Here is a 16,032-nt window from a genome sequence, read left to right on the forward strand (position 1 = left end):
TCCACTTTAACACTTTCTACCATATGACATAACTTACTTACCATATTTACTATTCATTGCCCATCTCCCCTAGTAGCATGTAAGCTCTGGGAACAAGGGACTTTCTCTCTTTTGCCCAGTGGCGTGTCTCATGCATCTAGAACAGTGCCTGGAACACTGTAGGAACACTGTAGGTGCCCCATAAATATCTGCTGAATGAATGGTTGAACAAATGAATGCATCTATAAGTGTGTTTTATAAGACAACTTTGTTCATATACAATGATGTAAATATATCTGTTATAAATATATATGATATAAATATATCTGTTGCATAAATAAAAGATAAGAAGTAAATCCAATTATAATGTTACACCATATTTTTCCAAGGGTAACAGTGGCAAAAATTTAAATATTATTGAATATGTATTTATATATATGCTATAGAATATATAAATTTAAATATGATGTATGTAAATTTAATAGATTTTAATCTGCACATTAACTCTGTGGGATGGTTTCTATGAGCTCTGTTTTACAGTTTAGGAAACAAAGACTCAAATAATTTATGTATTTACCCCTAAACATACAATTATAAAGTGATGGGGCTCAGAGTTAACCCTTATCTTTGTATTTACAAAGAGTGAAGTTTTTGTCTAAATCAGTTAAGCAGGACATTCAGTTTTTTTTTTAGTGTGTGTGTCTACTTTATTGAGTTTAGATATAAAGAAAAAAATGAAGCAAGTTTTGATAGCTAATGAAAATCCAGAGTCTAGAATAAGTTTTTAGTTCTATAATCGTTAGAATTATGACTTCTAAATTTCAGATTCAAAAGTCCTTTTGAATTTCATTTTAATCAGATAATCTTTAAATCATTAAAACATTCAAACTGCTCTCCAGAATAGTATTATCTGGTCTTTCTAACAAGCAAAGAAAATATGAAGTCCCATTTTCAAAAATCAAGTCCAAAAGAAAAATTCAAATTGTATTTAGGAAATCCATAAATAATTCACTATTTTTAATCTTTTCAAAAATGATTCTGCCTTTATGGAAATTACTGAATGTCAAATTGATTTCTACATAGTTTACTATAGATTTATTTTTAGTAATTGTTCATCTTCTGAAAAGCTCATGCCAAAAGTATGGAAAATGCATTTTCCAATAAATTATATAAAAATAAAGTTTGTTTGGATAATTTCTACATTTTGTAATTTCCAGGACAATTTATGTTTAAACCTAGACTCTTGTAAATTGTTTAAAATCGTCTAGGTTATCTATTTTATCAAGATCTAGTGCTTATGGAAAAAACCCTTAGAAACGCTGGTTGTCTCTACAGCAGTGCCGAGTGAGGAAGGGCACCGGGCGCACGCACCAGGCCGCTCATCTAAGGAAAATGTGCTTCGCTGAAGTGTAACCTAAATGATTTTCCTCAGAAGTGTTCAGGTTGGCAAACTAAAGAGGTCTGCAAAGCTTGGAAATCGGTTGGTCCAAGCACAACAATAGTTAGAAAACTTAGAGAAATGACAGCTCTGAAGAGGAACGTACTGGAAAGCAATTAAAGTCGAGCAAGATACTGGCATCTCAACAAGGGGATGAGAAATAAGTAAGTAAGTTCCCACTGGGAAGACTGGGATCCTAGCACCATGGTGTCCAGACAGGGGTTTGCTACAGAACCCTCTCCTCTCATGAGCTCTTACTTGGTATCCCAATATATGAAGCATAAATAAGTCAGAAAATTGTTTTTTTCCCTCCCTCTCTCCTGCCTTCCTTCTTCCCTTCTTCTCTAGTTTTCTTTTTTATTTCTTTCTAGAATAAGTTGTTTTACATGTTGAAGCTTCTAATATTCCCTTGTTATTTACCACCTATGGATATCAGGATTTACAGATGATGGATATAGTCTTGTATCAACCTCAACCTCCAAATTTTGTCTGCAATGTGTTGTTTACACTACATCAAAATAGTCGTGATTCACATGGGCAAGTAGTTACTTACATACTTACTCTATTGTATGGTGGTCATGCTTACCTTAAATTTACACACATGCACACAGATATACACATACCCAGGAGAAAAACTATAAACTTCCTAACCAATGTCCTATTTCAGGAGTTCAAAAATTGAAATAGAAAGAGCCTGTGCTTCAAACAAAATGAGGTTAACATGGCAGTATGACAGCGTAAATCCACTGCATATTCTCCAATGTGTAAACTTTGGTGTGTAACATATTCTAATTTGTAACTCAAGTATGTGTATGTTTTCATTTACATGAAAAAGTTAAAATACATTTTAAAAATATGTAAATTAATGACTGCATAAAAAATAGTGAAAAGAGATGCTTTCCTTACAGAAGAATTCCAAAGAGCAAATGTGGGAGGAACAAAGGAAATAGAAAACCACCATTAGACACCACAGTCATCACTGCACGAGGGAGATGAGCTGAAGAATGCTAGAATCAAGGGGCAAAACTTTAAGGAGAAACACGGTACGTGCACAGCCTCAAGGGTCTCCTTCAGACGTTTATTAAACACGGTGGTGATCGAACACGTGTCCCCAAACTCCGGACACTAGGTCAGTGTGAATTTCTGACACTTTCCTGCGAGCGTGAACTGCACGCCATGACTCTAGAGAGGAGGGCATGGAAGGGAAAGGGCGACTTCACCACCCGCACCCGAGCCAAGTCAGACAAACCCAGACTGAGGGATGTCCTACAAGTCCCCTGAACAGTACCCTCAACATTGTCAAGGTCATCAAACACAAGGGAATTCTGAACAGAATTTGTCACAGATGGAAGGGGACATGTGAACGTCAAAAGGACACGAGTGGGAAAATGATGAAATCCCAGAGTCTGCAGTTTAGGGAAATGTATGCATGTTAATTTCTTAGCTTTGATAAATGGACCATGGTTATGTAGATGCTAACATTATGAGGAAATGTACTCTATCCATACAATGGAATATTATTCAGCCTTAAAAAGGAAAGAAATTCTAGATATAGAGAACAAACTAGTGGTTACCAGTGGGGAGAAGGAAGGGGGAGGGGCAAAATAGGGGTAGGGAATTAAGAGACACAACTACTATGTATAAAATAAATAAGCTACAAGGATATATTGTACAGCACAGGGAATATAGTCAGTGTTTTATAATAACTATAAATGGAGTATAACCTTTAAAAATTGTGAATCACTATATTGTACACCTGTCACTTATATAATATTGTACATCAATTATACTTCAATTAAAAAAAGGAAAGAAATTCTGACACAGGCTACAGCATGGATGAACCTTGAGGACATAATACCAAGTGAAATAAGCCAGACACAAAAAGACAAATGCTGTATGATTCCACTCATGTGGGGTACCTAAAATAGTCAAATTCATGGGCACAGAAAGCAGTGTGGTGGTTTCTGGGGGTCGGGGGAGGGGGAGGAGGATGGGGAGTTGTTTAATGGGCTCAGAGTTTCAGTTTTTCAAGATGTAAAGGCTCTGGAGATCTTTTGCACAACATGTGCATTTAGGTAACACTGCCACACTTTTCACTTAGAATGGTTAAGATGGCAGATTCTACATTATAAGTTTCTTTACCACCAAAAATTTTTTTTAAAAAGTAGTCTCTCTTCTCAAGAAAACAACATAATTTAAAAGCAATAACCCAGGCCCTCTTGCTTCTCACCCCACCCCCGCAAGCTGCATATTGTATATAAAAATCTCAGAGACAAATTCTTGCACACTGCTGGTAGGAAGAACCACATACCCTCTGCCTGGAGTCCCATGGAGGCCTCTGGATCACAGACAGCAAAAGCAGCACCCCAGACCTCGCCTTCGGTTCTGCAGCTGCATATGCTGTGCTCAAAGCCCACCCCCCTCCTGGGCACCGGCCCAGCCCTCCTGCCCTGCCTGCGGTCCTAACACCTCCACCAGACAATTCCTGTTTTCATCTTTGTGCCATCGTTCTTTATTTCACTGTGGTCAACTCAGCTTCTCATCTTTAATCCCATTATTCAAGGAGTCCTAAACTCAACTGCATTTTCTTTCTTTTCCAGGGAAGGTATGTGACACGAATGCCAGCAGCTTTCATCTCTTCTAGGTACAAAACCACGGGAAAGCAGATACAACCTAAAAATAGCCACACACTTCTTAAATGTCCAGACAGAAATAACACATCCAAGGGACCAAAATGTTTGTAGTTGGGATATCTAAGTAAAGATATTTCCCCTTCCTGCTTTTTGCCCATATGTCTGAGTTTCCAAATTGCCAGATGTTTGGTGTCAGGGGCCTGACACACCCTTGGAATTGGCACTGACATTCCCCCAGGTGCTCAGACTGGGACTTGGGGCCGTCCTGGAGCCCTCACGACCCTTCCCTCCACAGTCTTTGTCACCATCTCCATTGCTTCCACCTGCGTTTGTTCACCATGAGGATGAAGACCAAAGCCTCCTAACTGCCCCAGTCCCAGGTCCTCATCAGCCGGTCCAAATTCAAACCGTTCTCCTCAAGGAGCCACACAGTCCTCCTAAAATGGAAATGAATCTGGTCAACCCATTTCTTAGAACATTCTGATGAGTTCCCTTTATCTTTTAGCAGGACCGGCATGAGACATACAAGCGCCGCATTTAAGCCTGTAACCTGGCAACCCTCAAATCCACTTTCTTTAAAACTTGTTCAACATTTAATGAGGGAGAAAGAAACCCTGTTAACAAAGATTTTAACAAAGATTATTGCCTGTCCTGTATACAATAAGGGATTTACTAGATGCTCTAGATATTAACGAACTAATCATCTTATACAGAACTGTCCCTATTTTAAACAAATCTTTTGTTACCTTACTTCAGTGTCCTTTTTTTAAATTTTACTTTTATTTTTGGCATGTCCTGCGGTTGTACTGAAAATCCAGAACAAGGCACCACAAAGATGCCTCCGAAGTCTTGGTTTGCGCTGGCTGAGCGGGGGTTGATGACATTTCGCTAAACCATTTTGCCATCAAGGTTGCTTCCCAGTCGCGTAAGGCGGTAAAACAGAGGAAACCAGGGTTAGTGCACAGCGTCTCTCCAGCTTATTCCAAAGATTGTTCCTGGAGCAACTGCTCGCTGGTCCACCCTGTAATCCGCCTCTAGGCTTTAAGGTAAGCTCCCGGCTCCTCAGCAGGGCACCCAGGAGCCCCACATGTATCTTGCTGGCTCCCTGGTTTTCCTGGGCCTCATCTGCTCTGTGTCCCAGGCAATGGAATTGCGTGACACCTCACCAGAAGCCGAGCACTCTCCACAGTGAGCTGTGCCCACTGCCCAGCACCGCCTCTCATCTGCTCATTCTTACCCATCCTGTGGAAACGGGGAGCCGCCAGAGCTGTGTAACTAAGGGATGTTTAACAGAGGGGCTGCATGCTCAGGTGTGGAAAGGACAAGGTACCAGCAAGGGGTGGGAGGCACCCGAGGCCAACACTGCAGAGGCAGGGGCGTGAGGAACCCCACGCTCTCGCCCCCCAACCCCAGATCTCCCTCCGCCATCTCTCACTGAGGGCTCCCCCAGAGCCAGGGAGGCCGTTATTGCAGGCCCCAGGCCGAGCTTCCTGGGGCACAGAGCAGGACAGAGAAGGATCCAGAGTGTTTCTGGTGGGCAGGCACCCCCATCACGTTTCACATCAATATAGTTTCCATAATGCCTGTTCTGTTTGACAAGGTGGCAAAATGCTTTCCCCACGCTCCTTCCATCACTGCAACCTACAAAAATGTATTATGTAATTGCTCACTTGTCGGCCTCCTGCTGGGTTTAAGCTCCTCGAGGGGAGGGTAGCGCTTCATGTTTCCCTGACCTTAGGAGTTCCTGATCTAGTCTGAGGGCAGAGGCAGTGCCATCGCACTGCGCCTGCAGAGCCAAGGCCTCAGGGCTGGGAGAGCCCAGGTATTTGAAGACTCAGGAAAGGGGGTCTGGAAAAGATTACACCACAGAGTAGACATTTGAACAGAGTCTTAAAGGGAAGGAATCCTTTTCTCTTAAAAACAAAGTTTGAAAACAAGCTATAAGAGCCCTTATAGAAGAGTGCCATAAATAATTTGTACATAGAATTTTTTTTTTTGCTGAAATTACTTTAGAGGTAATGTGTGTTGTATTTATATACCCCCTTCCCAATATTTAAGCTCCATATACGACACTTTCTCTTTTCATTCTGTGCCCGTGGGTTCCAAATAATTTCCCGTGCTTCTTCCCATTCGAGCGCAGACCACTTCACTTCCTGTCTTCTTTATGGTGGACCCACATTGTTTCGTATGATGAAATTCATTATGATTCATTAAACTTGTTCATAAAAAGAGCTTGATATCCCCTGGGGCAAGTTCATTAAAAGAATCTCTTTGGTTCAATTATGAATCATTTCCCCCTGTATCCAAAGGCAGCTCTTGAGATACAGCACGGCAAGGAGGCCTCACAAGGCAGATTTAGGAATCCGGCAGCCAAAAATCAGGGCCTGCACGGTAATTTCTGAATAAAAATATCACCGTGGGAGAGGGAACGCCATATGGCTGTCTGGTGGTGCTCTCTGCTCGGCGTCAACTGAATTTCCAAGGATGGACTTGCACAGACGGTAATTATACCCTCGTGCGTTGTGCAGGGCTGTGTTTCATGCAGGGTCTGTGTGAGCTGGCGGTGCGGCTCCCTGCAGATCACAGACAATCTGCTTTATTATCCACTGAAGGATCGTAGACACTTATCTCCTGAAAACCAGTTTGGAAGACAAAAATTTAGATCCAAGACATTTCTCCTGTATCCCCTTTTCTTCCAAAATTAAAGGGAATCCCCCTCCTTGAGACAGAGATTTCATTCCTGCTTCTATCCCTGGGTCTCCCTTTGCAGAGTAACTGACGTGGGGACATTTCTCCGGTTACTTCTCAGATGAGTTTAATAGTAATATCAATAATAATACATTTTTAAGAGCCACATGCAGACCTAATGGTTGGTTTTCAGAATGCATTTCCCAGGAAGCTCTCTAGGTGACATTTGTATGCCATTTCTGCAACTTGTCTCCACTCTGTAGTAGCCCTGACAATATTTTCACACTTAGTGAAACATGCACCATTTGCCCCTTGCCAAGTGTGTCACATTTCTGAATCAGAAGGTTATTTATTCATCCGATTTAGTGGCCTGTGGCTGCCAGCACAATGGCGGGATACTGCCAGGGGCAGAGGGAGGGGAGAGTGACAGCTGATAATGTGGAGCTGGGGAGCCCCAGGCCATGTGGATGCCCCCTGGAGGAGCAGAGCAGAGGAAGGGGCTGGAAGGAACCGCCCCCAGCAGAAGGGAAGGGGCACCCCCTCTGCTGTTCTCTGGAGGGGCTCCTCTCCTGCTGTCGGGTCCCAGCTTAATCTCAGGGTCCTGGAGACCCTGCCCCCAGCCCACGCTCAGCTGTCCTGTGGAACCTTCATCCCCTCCCCTCCACCCCATCCTCTCTGCCACAGCCGCCCCAGGTGGAGCATCTGAATTAGAAAAGGACACACCCGAGAGAGTCTTGGGAGGTTTGGGTTGTTGTTGTAGAAGCCTTTGAGTACAGCAAAAAGTGGAAAATCAGAATAAATAACCAAAATATTTTTTTCAAGAGGGTCACTTTAGATACGTTAGTAAATAGTATCTGACGCCAAGGAATTGTGCTGTGGGATGTGTCCCGGGGTTTCGGGTTGTGGAAAGTGTCCTGGGGCTTCGGGTTGTGCTGCTGTGGATTTCGGGGCATCAGCCCCACCTCTCCTAAAAATAAAGCTTACCTGGATGTGTTTTGTAAATAACACATTCAAGTTATGTTTTTCTTAGTTTTTTTTTAGTTTTTTTTTTTGGTTTTATTTTTACAGCTTTATTGAGGTATCATTGACCATATACAAGTTGTATGAATTTAAGGTGTAAAACGTGATATTTTGATGTAAGTATATATTGTGACGTGGTGACCACAGTCAGGATAATCAGCACATCCCTCACTTCACACAGTTGCCGTGTGTGTGTGTCCCAGGCTGTCTTCTCCCGTGAATAGTCTCTGTAACCAACACCACAATCACAATCACAGAGGAGCCCCTCCAGCTGCCCCTTTATATCTGCGCCATCGCTGTCCCCTGGCAACCACTGACCTGCTCTTCATCTCTAGGGCCATTTCCAAAAGGTTTCAAAAATGAAATCTTTCAGGAATAGTGCCTTTACAGGTTGACATTTTCCACCAAGCAGGATGCCCCTGGGGTCCATCCAGGCTGCTGCGTGTACCATGGGTTTGTTCCTTTTTATTGGTGCATTGGGTCCCATTCTACAGATGAACTCCAGTGGGTAACCTTTCACCCACTGAAGGAAACTTGGGTTGTTTCCAGTTTTTTGACTCTTACAGAGAAAGCCATTATGAGCATTCACGTACAGCATTTCTGTGCACGTCAGTTTTGATTTCTCTGTGATAAATGCCCAAGAGCACAATTGCTGGGTTTTAGGGAGAGTTCACGCTAGTATTATAAGAAACAGCCAAGCTGTTTTCCAGGGCAGCCACACCACATTCATCCCCACCTGCAATGAATGGGAATTCAGTTTCTCTGCATCCTTGCCAGCCAGCATTTGGTGCTATGACTATTTCAATGTAAATGTCCTACATTGCTTATTTGCCACCCATGTCTCCTCTTCAGTGAATGTCTGTTCACGGCTTTGCTCACTTTCCAAATGGGTTATTTGTTTTTTTCACTGTTGAGACTTGAGAGTTCTTCCCATCTTCCAGATACAAGTCCTTCCTCAGACATGTGGTTTGTAAATAGTATCTCCCAGCCTGTGGTTTGTCTTTTCATCCTCATAAACCGGGATTTTCACAACATAAAAGTTTTGAATTTTGATGAAATCCACTTTATTAATTTTTTCTGTTTATGGCTCATGCTGTTGTAGGTCTCAGAACTCTCTGCCCAGCCCTAGATCCTGAGACGATTGTCTTCTATTTTTTCTCCCTAAAGTCTTACAGTTTTATATTTACATTTAAATCTATGACTCATTTTGTGCTAAATTTTTACACAGCGTGAGGTTTAGGTCAAGGTTTTGTTTTTTATTTTTTCTCTCTCTATATGTTATAGTTCCACCATGTAACATAAAATATACCATCTTAACCATTTTAAAGTGAACAGTTCAGTGGCATTAAGTACATTCGCATTGATGTGCAGCCATCACCACCATCCAGCTCCAGAATTTTTTCATCTTCCCAAACTGAGACTTTGTACCCATTAAAAAGGATTCCCCATTTCCTCCACCTCCCGGCTCCTGGCAGCCACTATTCCATTTTCTGTCTCTAAGAATTTTACTACTCTGGGTACCCCACGTAAGTGGAATCACACAATATTTGTCCTTTTGTGACTGGATTATTTCACTGAGCATAATGTCCTCAAGGTCTATCCATGTTATAGCCTGTGTCAGAATTTCTTTCCCTTTTAAGGCTGAATAATATTTCATTGTGAGTATATACCATATTTTGCTTATCTAAAAAAACTGAAAGCAGGGTCTGGAAGGGATACGTGCAGACCCGTGTTCATAGCAGCATTATTCACAATTGCCAAGAGGTGAAACCAACCCAAATGTCCAGCAGCATTCTTTGAAAAACTACTTTTCCTCCATTAAATTGCTTTTGCTCCTTTAACAAAAATCTGTTTGGTGTGTTTGTGTGGGCCTGTTTCTGGGATCTCTACTCCGTTTCATTGGTCTATGTGTCCATCCCTCTGCCAACATCATGCTGTCTTGGTTACTGTAGTTTTTTAACAAGTCCTAAAGTCAAGTAATGTGCATACTCTCACTTTATTCTCTTTTTTCAAAAATTGTTTTAACTGTTCTAGGTTCTTTTTCTTTCCGTATCAGTTTTAGAGTAAACTTGTCTATATTTACACAACAGCGTGCTGTGATTTTGATAGGAATTGCAGAGATCAATTTGGGGCCAAATGGTATCTTTACTAGGCTGGATTTTCCAATCCTTGAATACAGCATGGTTTTCCTCTTACTTAGATCTTCTTTGATTTGTAATACAATTTTTGATTACATGTAGCTCCTCTGTTTTTACAGAGAGGTTGAAATTCAGGAGATCCTCAGCAACAGCGCTGGAGTCGTGTCCAGTGATGTGCTGGAGCTGGTTCACACCAACTCAGGCGGGCCCACGGTGCACGTTCCTTGCCAGCTCTGAGGTCAGTGATGTCACCGTGGTAGCTTGAAATTGGCCATGGACGGTGAGTGGACAAATGCTACAAAACGGGCTTTTCCTTCCTCACTTCCTTCTCTCTGTCTCTCTGTCTCTCTCTCTGGAGGGAATTGTTAAGGGATGGGTGAGAGACTGAATTTAGGAGTATCCCTTTGATGGAAAATCATTTGAGATTCAGACACTGAATTAATGTGAATCAAACAGTCTGTCTAGCATGTAGCTGGTATTATGTTGGGAATTCTTGAATTCAATGGCCAAGACTTGACCTAAACTAGTGTTCACATTGGCAATTTGTTAAAAACATTTATAATTAGAATATGGCAAGCCGGTCTTAGCAAAGGTATGGCCATAATTACGTATACTCTCCCTCTTCAAATCAAACCTTAACCCCAGCCCTACTGATTGCTGAATACAATCCTGTTAGCTAAAATTAGATCTTTTGATATTTGGTCATTTAGGCAGTAATTCTGATCCCAGTAGGGCATTTGGAAATGGAGAGAAGTGAACTGCACCCTCCTTTCCTCCCCCAACAACACGTGAGCACATGGCCCAGACAGAGAAGTGTGGCGTGGAAAGACCTACCAATTCAGAATCAGCCCACCCGGGTCTGAACTCAGGTTCAGAATGCTCCCTTGGTCTGACTTTAATCAATCTCTTTATTCAATTTATTGTAGTATTTTAATGATTACAGTATTAATGCTATAACTCCAAAATATGTCCAGAGCTTTCAAAATATGGCAAAAAATCTAACAGATTACGCTCTTACTTCTGGGACCTGGGGCAGCGACGATTAACGTTGGCATGTGTCATCCTCCCCCTATACTTTCTCCATATATTTAATTATTTAACTGCCTTGTTTCCCCCTTTTTGCTGGCTTTCCCCCAGAAATATGAGGTTATTTTTTTTTCATTTAACCACATTTTGTGAATATTTTTCTTTGTCATAAAATAACATTGTATGTGAACACTAGGAGACTTAATCACAGCTGAAGATCAAAATCATGGGCAAGGGGGCTTCCCTGGTGTCACAGTAGTTAAGAATCCGCCTGCTAATGCAGGGGGCACGGGTTCGAGCCCTGGTTTGGGAAGATCCCACATGCCACGGAGCAGCTGAGCCTGTGCACCACAACTACTGAGCCTGCGTTCTAGAGCCTGCAAACCACAACTACTGAGGCCCACGTGCCTGGAGCCCATGCTCCGCAACAAAAGAAGCCACCACAATGAGACGCCCACACACCACAAGGAAGAGTAGCCCCCGCTCACCACAACCAGAGAAAAGCCCACACGCGGCAACAAAGACCCAACGCAGCCAAAAAAAAAAAAAAAAAAAAATTCATGGGCAAGAGACAGTGAACAAATCCTCTCCACGTATCTGAGCATAAAATGAGACGACGCTAAGTTAAAATGTAGTAGGAAAGACTATCACAAGATTTTGGCAAGGAATTCCCACAGCTATGATTATGTTTAAGACACAAGAAACACCTGGATTAAAATTTTACAGGTGAGGGTGGAAGAGAGTTTGTGTGGAACTACGGGGAGCTGGAGAGTGTCTGTTCGGTAGCGACTGCTGTGACGGATAATTCATGAGGGATGAGGATGAGGCCAGTCTGTCCTGGACATTTTTGCCTTCCTTTTTCTGAAGTATTCAGTGACTCACTTATAGTTTCAGGTCATACCCATACCTGGAACAACTACATTATTAGCTGACAGTCTCAGAGATAAAAATGAAAGACAAAAACCCTTACTTTGGTCTGCAAGGGAAAAGCAGACACTGCACCCGTCAGTCTCAATGAGGGAGTTCCCTGGTGGCCTACTGGTTAGGATTTGGTGCTGTCACTGCCGTGGCCGGGTTTCGATCCCTGGTCAGGGAACTGAGATCCTGCAAGCCGTGCGGTGTGGCCAAAAAAAAAGAAAAACTCAATGAGAAAGTCTGTGCATCAGACCTGCGGTCCTATTACTGGAGTCAATGCATTGCGACTCAGGCACTGAGTCAGGCTCTGGTTGGGTTGTAGTGTGTGGAAATGTGGTTAAGAACAGGACCTTACTGCACAGGTTAATGACATAAGAAAGGAGGAGGACAGGGAATTGCTCTCTGGATGAGGGACAGACATACGCTGTCATCAGACATAGACCCAGTTTACTGAAATTGGTTATTTGCACACAGAGGTGTATAGTGGAAATGCCATTCCTATACAAATAATATGTTATAAATAAATTAGCCAGTTAAATAGGCAACTTAAATAAACCTAATTAGGGTTAATGATTTTTTATTTTCTAAAAGCCCACTTGAAAAATATCAAATTAGTCCTATCTTACTTTATTTGGTCATTTGAACAGGGAGATTTTTGCTGCCACAGCTGTTTACAAGGCTATAAAACCTCTTTGTAGATGAGTGGTTTTGGAAGCCCAGCCAGATTCCAGATTCACCTCCAGTATAACTGTCCTGGGGAGTCAGGTCCCCTCCCACTCCCAGAAACTCAACTTCACAAACGGCAGAAATGCAGGAAGCGGGTGGAGAGAAGGACCAATGATTTCCTTCAGAAAAAGAAAAAAAGACAGAATTCTTAAACGTGCCACCATTTTTTGATAAGAAAAGGCAATAAACATTAAAGAATAATTAAAAGGAATGCTTATCAGGAATCAATCCAGCTTAGAAAATGAAAGGCGTTATAGATGTAACAAAGCTTCCTGTTTTTAACAAGGGCAGGAGAAGGAGGAACGGGGGACCTCTCAGCTGGAAGGACGGCCCCGGACTCCTCGGACCAAATTCTAGGAACTGGGCTCATGAGACCTATGCTCTCCTGCTTCCACCTCCCCTCCCTGCAGATGTAGTCGCCTGCATCTGCACCCTTGCTTTCAGACGGTCACGGTATCAGTCTTTATTTGCTCATTTACAAAAATTTTTCCAAGGTGAATCAATGTATTAAAAAACAAAACAAAGCATTAGAGCAAGGAATTGAGGATAGGATTTTGCTTGTGAATCAGCTTTTCTCGAGGGCAGGGCAGGTGATGAAAAGCAGAGCTGGATACAGAAAGAACTGGGTTCCGGTCCTGCTGTCACTGAAGACCAGTGAGCTGCTGATGGTGAGCCCATCGCTCAGGGACCACAGATAATTTCTGCATCTGACATGAGACATGTTGGGGGGCATCGAGTAGAGATTAAACACAGTGCAGGTAGAAAGCTCAGCATAGAAACTGTGGCGTGTTCGAGCTTAGTAAATGAGAGCTGTCTTCACTGTCCTAATTCCCACAGCCCAGTAATGCAGACAGATCATGGGGAATTACGTGGGTGAAGACATGGAGCTGAGGTGGAAAAATCCCTGTGCTGAAGGACACAGGAACCTCAGAGATAGTCCAGGCTTGGTGCAGTGCTCTGCCCTCGCTGTCTGGAGACTCTTAATGCTTTCTGAACAAAGGAACCCACATTTTCACTTTGCTTTGAGCCCTGCGAATTTGGCGGGGATCTCATGGCAAGTAAGAGAAGGTGCCAGCTTCGCATCCAGCTGTCTGGCCTCGAAGCCCAGCTCTTTCATCTCAGTGGCTGACAAGGACCTTTGCAAAGATGGATAGAAGCTGACCCAGGAGCCACCCAACCCAGCCAACTCAGCACCATTCCTGGCCTCTGCTGGGATGGGACTTCATGATCCTGAATGAGTTCAAGGGGCAGATTAGATCTTCCGTTCTCATGGCTGCAGGTGGCTTGGTGAAAAGGGCTGGTGTTTTTGTGTTTTTTTAACATCTTTATTGGAGTATAATTGCTTTACAATGGTGTGTTAGTTTCTGCTTTATAACAAAGTGAATCAGCTATACATATACATATATCCCCATATCTCCTCCCTCTTGCATCTCCCTCCCATCCTCCCTATCCCACCCTTCTAGGTGGTCACAAAGCACCGAGCTGATTCCCTGTGCTATATGGCTGCTTCCCACTAGCTATATTTCACATTTGGTAGTGTATATATGTCCTTGCCACTCTCTCACTTTGTCCCAGCTTACCCTTCCCCCTTCCCGTGTCCTCAAGTCCATTCTCTACGTCTGTGTCTTTATTCCTGTTCTGCCCCTAGGTTCTTCAGAACCATTTTTTTTTTAGACTCCATATATATGTGTTAGCATATGGTATTTGTTTTTCTCTTTCTGACTTACTTCACTCTGTATGACAGACTCTAGGTCCATCCACCTCACTACAAATAACTCAATTTCATTTCTTTTTATGGCTCAGTAATATTCCATTGTATATATGTGCCACATCGTTTTTATCCATTCATCTGTCGATGGACACTTAGGTTGCTTCCATGTTCTGGCTATTGTAAATAGAGCTGCAATGAACATTGTGGTACATGACTCTTTTTGAATTATGGTTTTCTCAGGGTATATGCCCATAGTGGGATTGCTGGGTCTTATGGTAGGTAGTTCTATTTTTAGTTTTTTAAGGAACCTCCATACTGTTCTCCATAGTGGCTGTATCAATTTACATTCCAACCAACAGTGTAAGAGGGTTCCCTTTTCTCCACACCCTCTCCTCTTTATTGTTTGTAGATTTTTTGATGATGGCCATTCTGACCCATGTGAGGTGATACCACATTATAGTTTTGATTTGCATTTCTCTAATGATTAGTGATGTTGAGCATCCTTTCATGTGCTGGTTGGCAATCTGTGTATCTTCTTTGGAGAAATATCTATTTAGATCTTCTGCCCATTTTTGGTTTGGGTTGTTTTTTTGATATTGAGCTGCATGAGCTGCTTGTAAATTTTGGAGATTAATCCTTTGTCAGTTGCTTCATTTGCAAATATTGTCTCCCATTCTGAGGGTTGTCTTTTCATCTTGTTTATGGTTTTCTTTGCTGTGCAAGAGCTTTTAAGTTTCACTAGGTCCCATTTGTTTATTTTTGTTTTCATTTCCATTTCTCTAGGAGGTGGGTCAAAAAGGATCTTGCTGTGGTTTATGTCATAGAGTGTTCTGCCTATGTTTTCCTCTAAGAGTTTTATAGTGTCTGGACTTACATTTAGGTCTTTAATCCATTTTGAGCTTATTTTTGTGTATGGTGTTAGGGAGTGTTCTAATTTCATTCTTTTACATGGAGCTGTCCAGTTTTCCCAGCACCACTTATTGAAGAGGCTGTCTTTCCTCCATTGTATATTCTTGCCTCCTTTATCAAAAATAAGGTGACGATATGTATGTGGGTTTATCTCTGGGCTTTCTATCCTGTTGCATTGATCTATATTTCTGTTTTTGTGCCAGTACCATACTGTCTTGATTACTGTAGCTTTGTAGTATAGTCTGAAGTCTGGGAGCCTGATTCTTCCAGCTCCGTTTTTCTTTCTCAAGATTGCTTTGGCTATTCAGGGTCTTTTGTGTTTACATACAAATTGTGCAATTTTTGTTCTAGTTCTGTGAAAAATGCCATTGGTAGTTTTATAGGAATTGCATTGAATCTGTAGATTGCTTTGGGTAGTATAGTCATTTTCACAATGTTGATTCTTCCAATCCAAGAACAGAAATAAAATGAATCCAAATTGGAAAAAGAAGAAGTAAAGCTGTCACTGTTTGCAGATAACATGATACTGTACACAGAGAATCCTAAAGATGCTACCAGAAAACTACTAGACCTAATCAATGAATTTGGTAAAGTAGCAGGATACAAAATTAATGAACAGAAATCTCTTGCATTCCTATACACTAATGATGAAAAATCTGAAAGAGAAAATAAGGAAACACTCCCATTTACCACTGCAACAAAAAGAATAAAATACCTAGGAATAAACCTACCTAAGGAGACAAAAGACCTGTATGCAGAAAACTATAAGACACTGTTGAAAGAAATTAAAGATGATATAAACAGAGGGCTGGTGTTTTGAAAGGAGGCAAGTGTATGTACAGGATGAGT

At 42.0% G+C, this 16,032-nt stretch overlaps 2 long non-coding RNA genes across 3 annotated transcripts in view; both read left to right on the forward strand.

Annotated features, from left to right (window-relative positions):
- Positions 1 to 16,032, forward strand: part of LOC309655281 — a 380,610-nt gene that overhangs the window by 97,430 nt on the left and 267,148 nt on the right. The gene's annotated exons all lie outside the window — the stretch shown is intronic.
- The window catches only part of LOC309655267, a 33,406-nt gene that overhangs the window by 2,175 nt on the left and 15,199 nt on the right, over positions 1 to 16,032 (forward strand). The window contains exons 2-4 of one of the 2 annotated variants that reach the window (XR_014260732.1): positions 2,326 to 2,460; positions 4,018 to 6,551; positions 10,016 to 10,176. This is a non-coding gene — a long non-coding RNA (uncharacterized lncRNA). Of the gene's footprint in view, positions 1 to 2,325; positions 2,461 to 4,017; positions 10,177 to 16,032 lie in introns of both variants that reach the window. The other variant, XR_014260731.1, reaches the window with a different exon arrangement.

This window comes from Balaenoptera physalus, assembly GCF_965194825.1.
Source record: "Balaenoptera physalus genome assembly, chromosome: 2".
Lineage (NCBI taxonomy): Eukaryota > Metazoa > Chordata > Mammalia > Artiodactyla > Balaenopteridae > Balaenoptera > Balaenoptera physalus.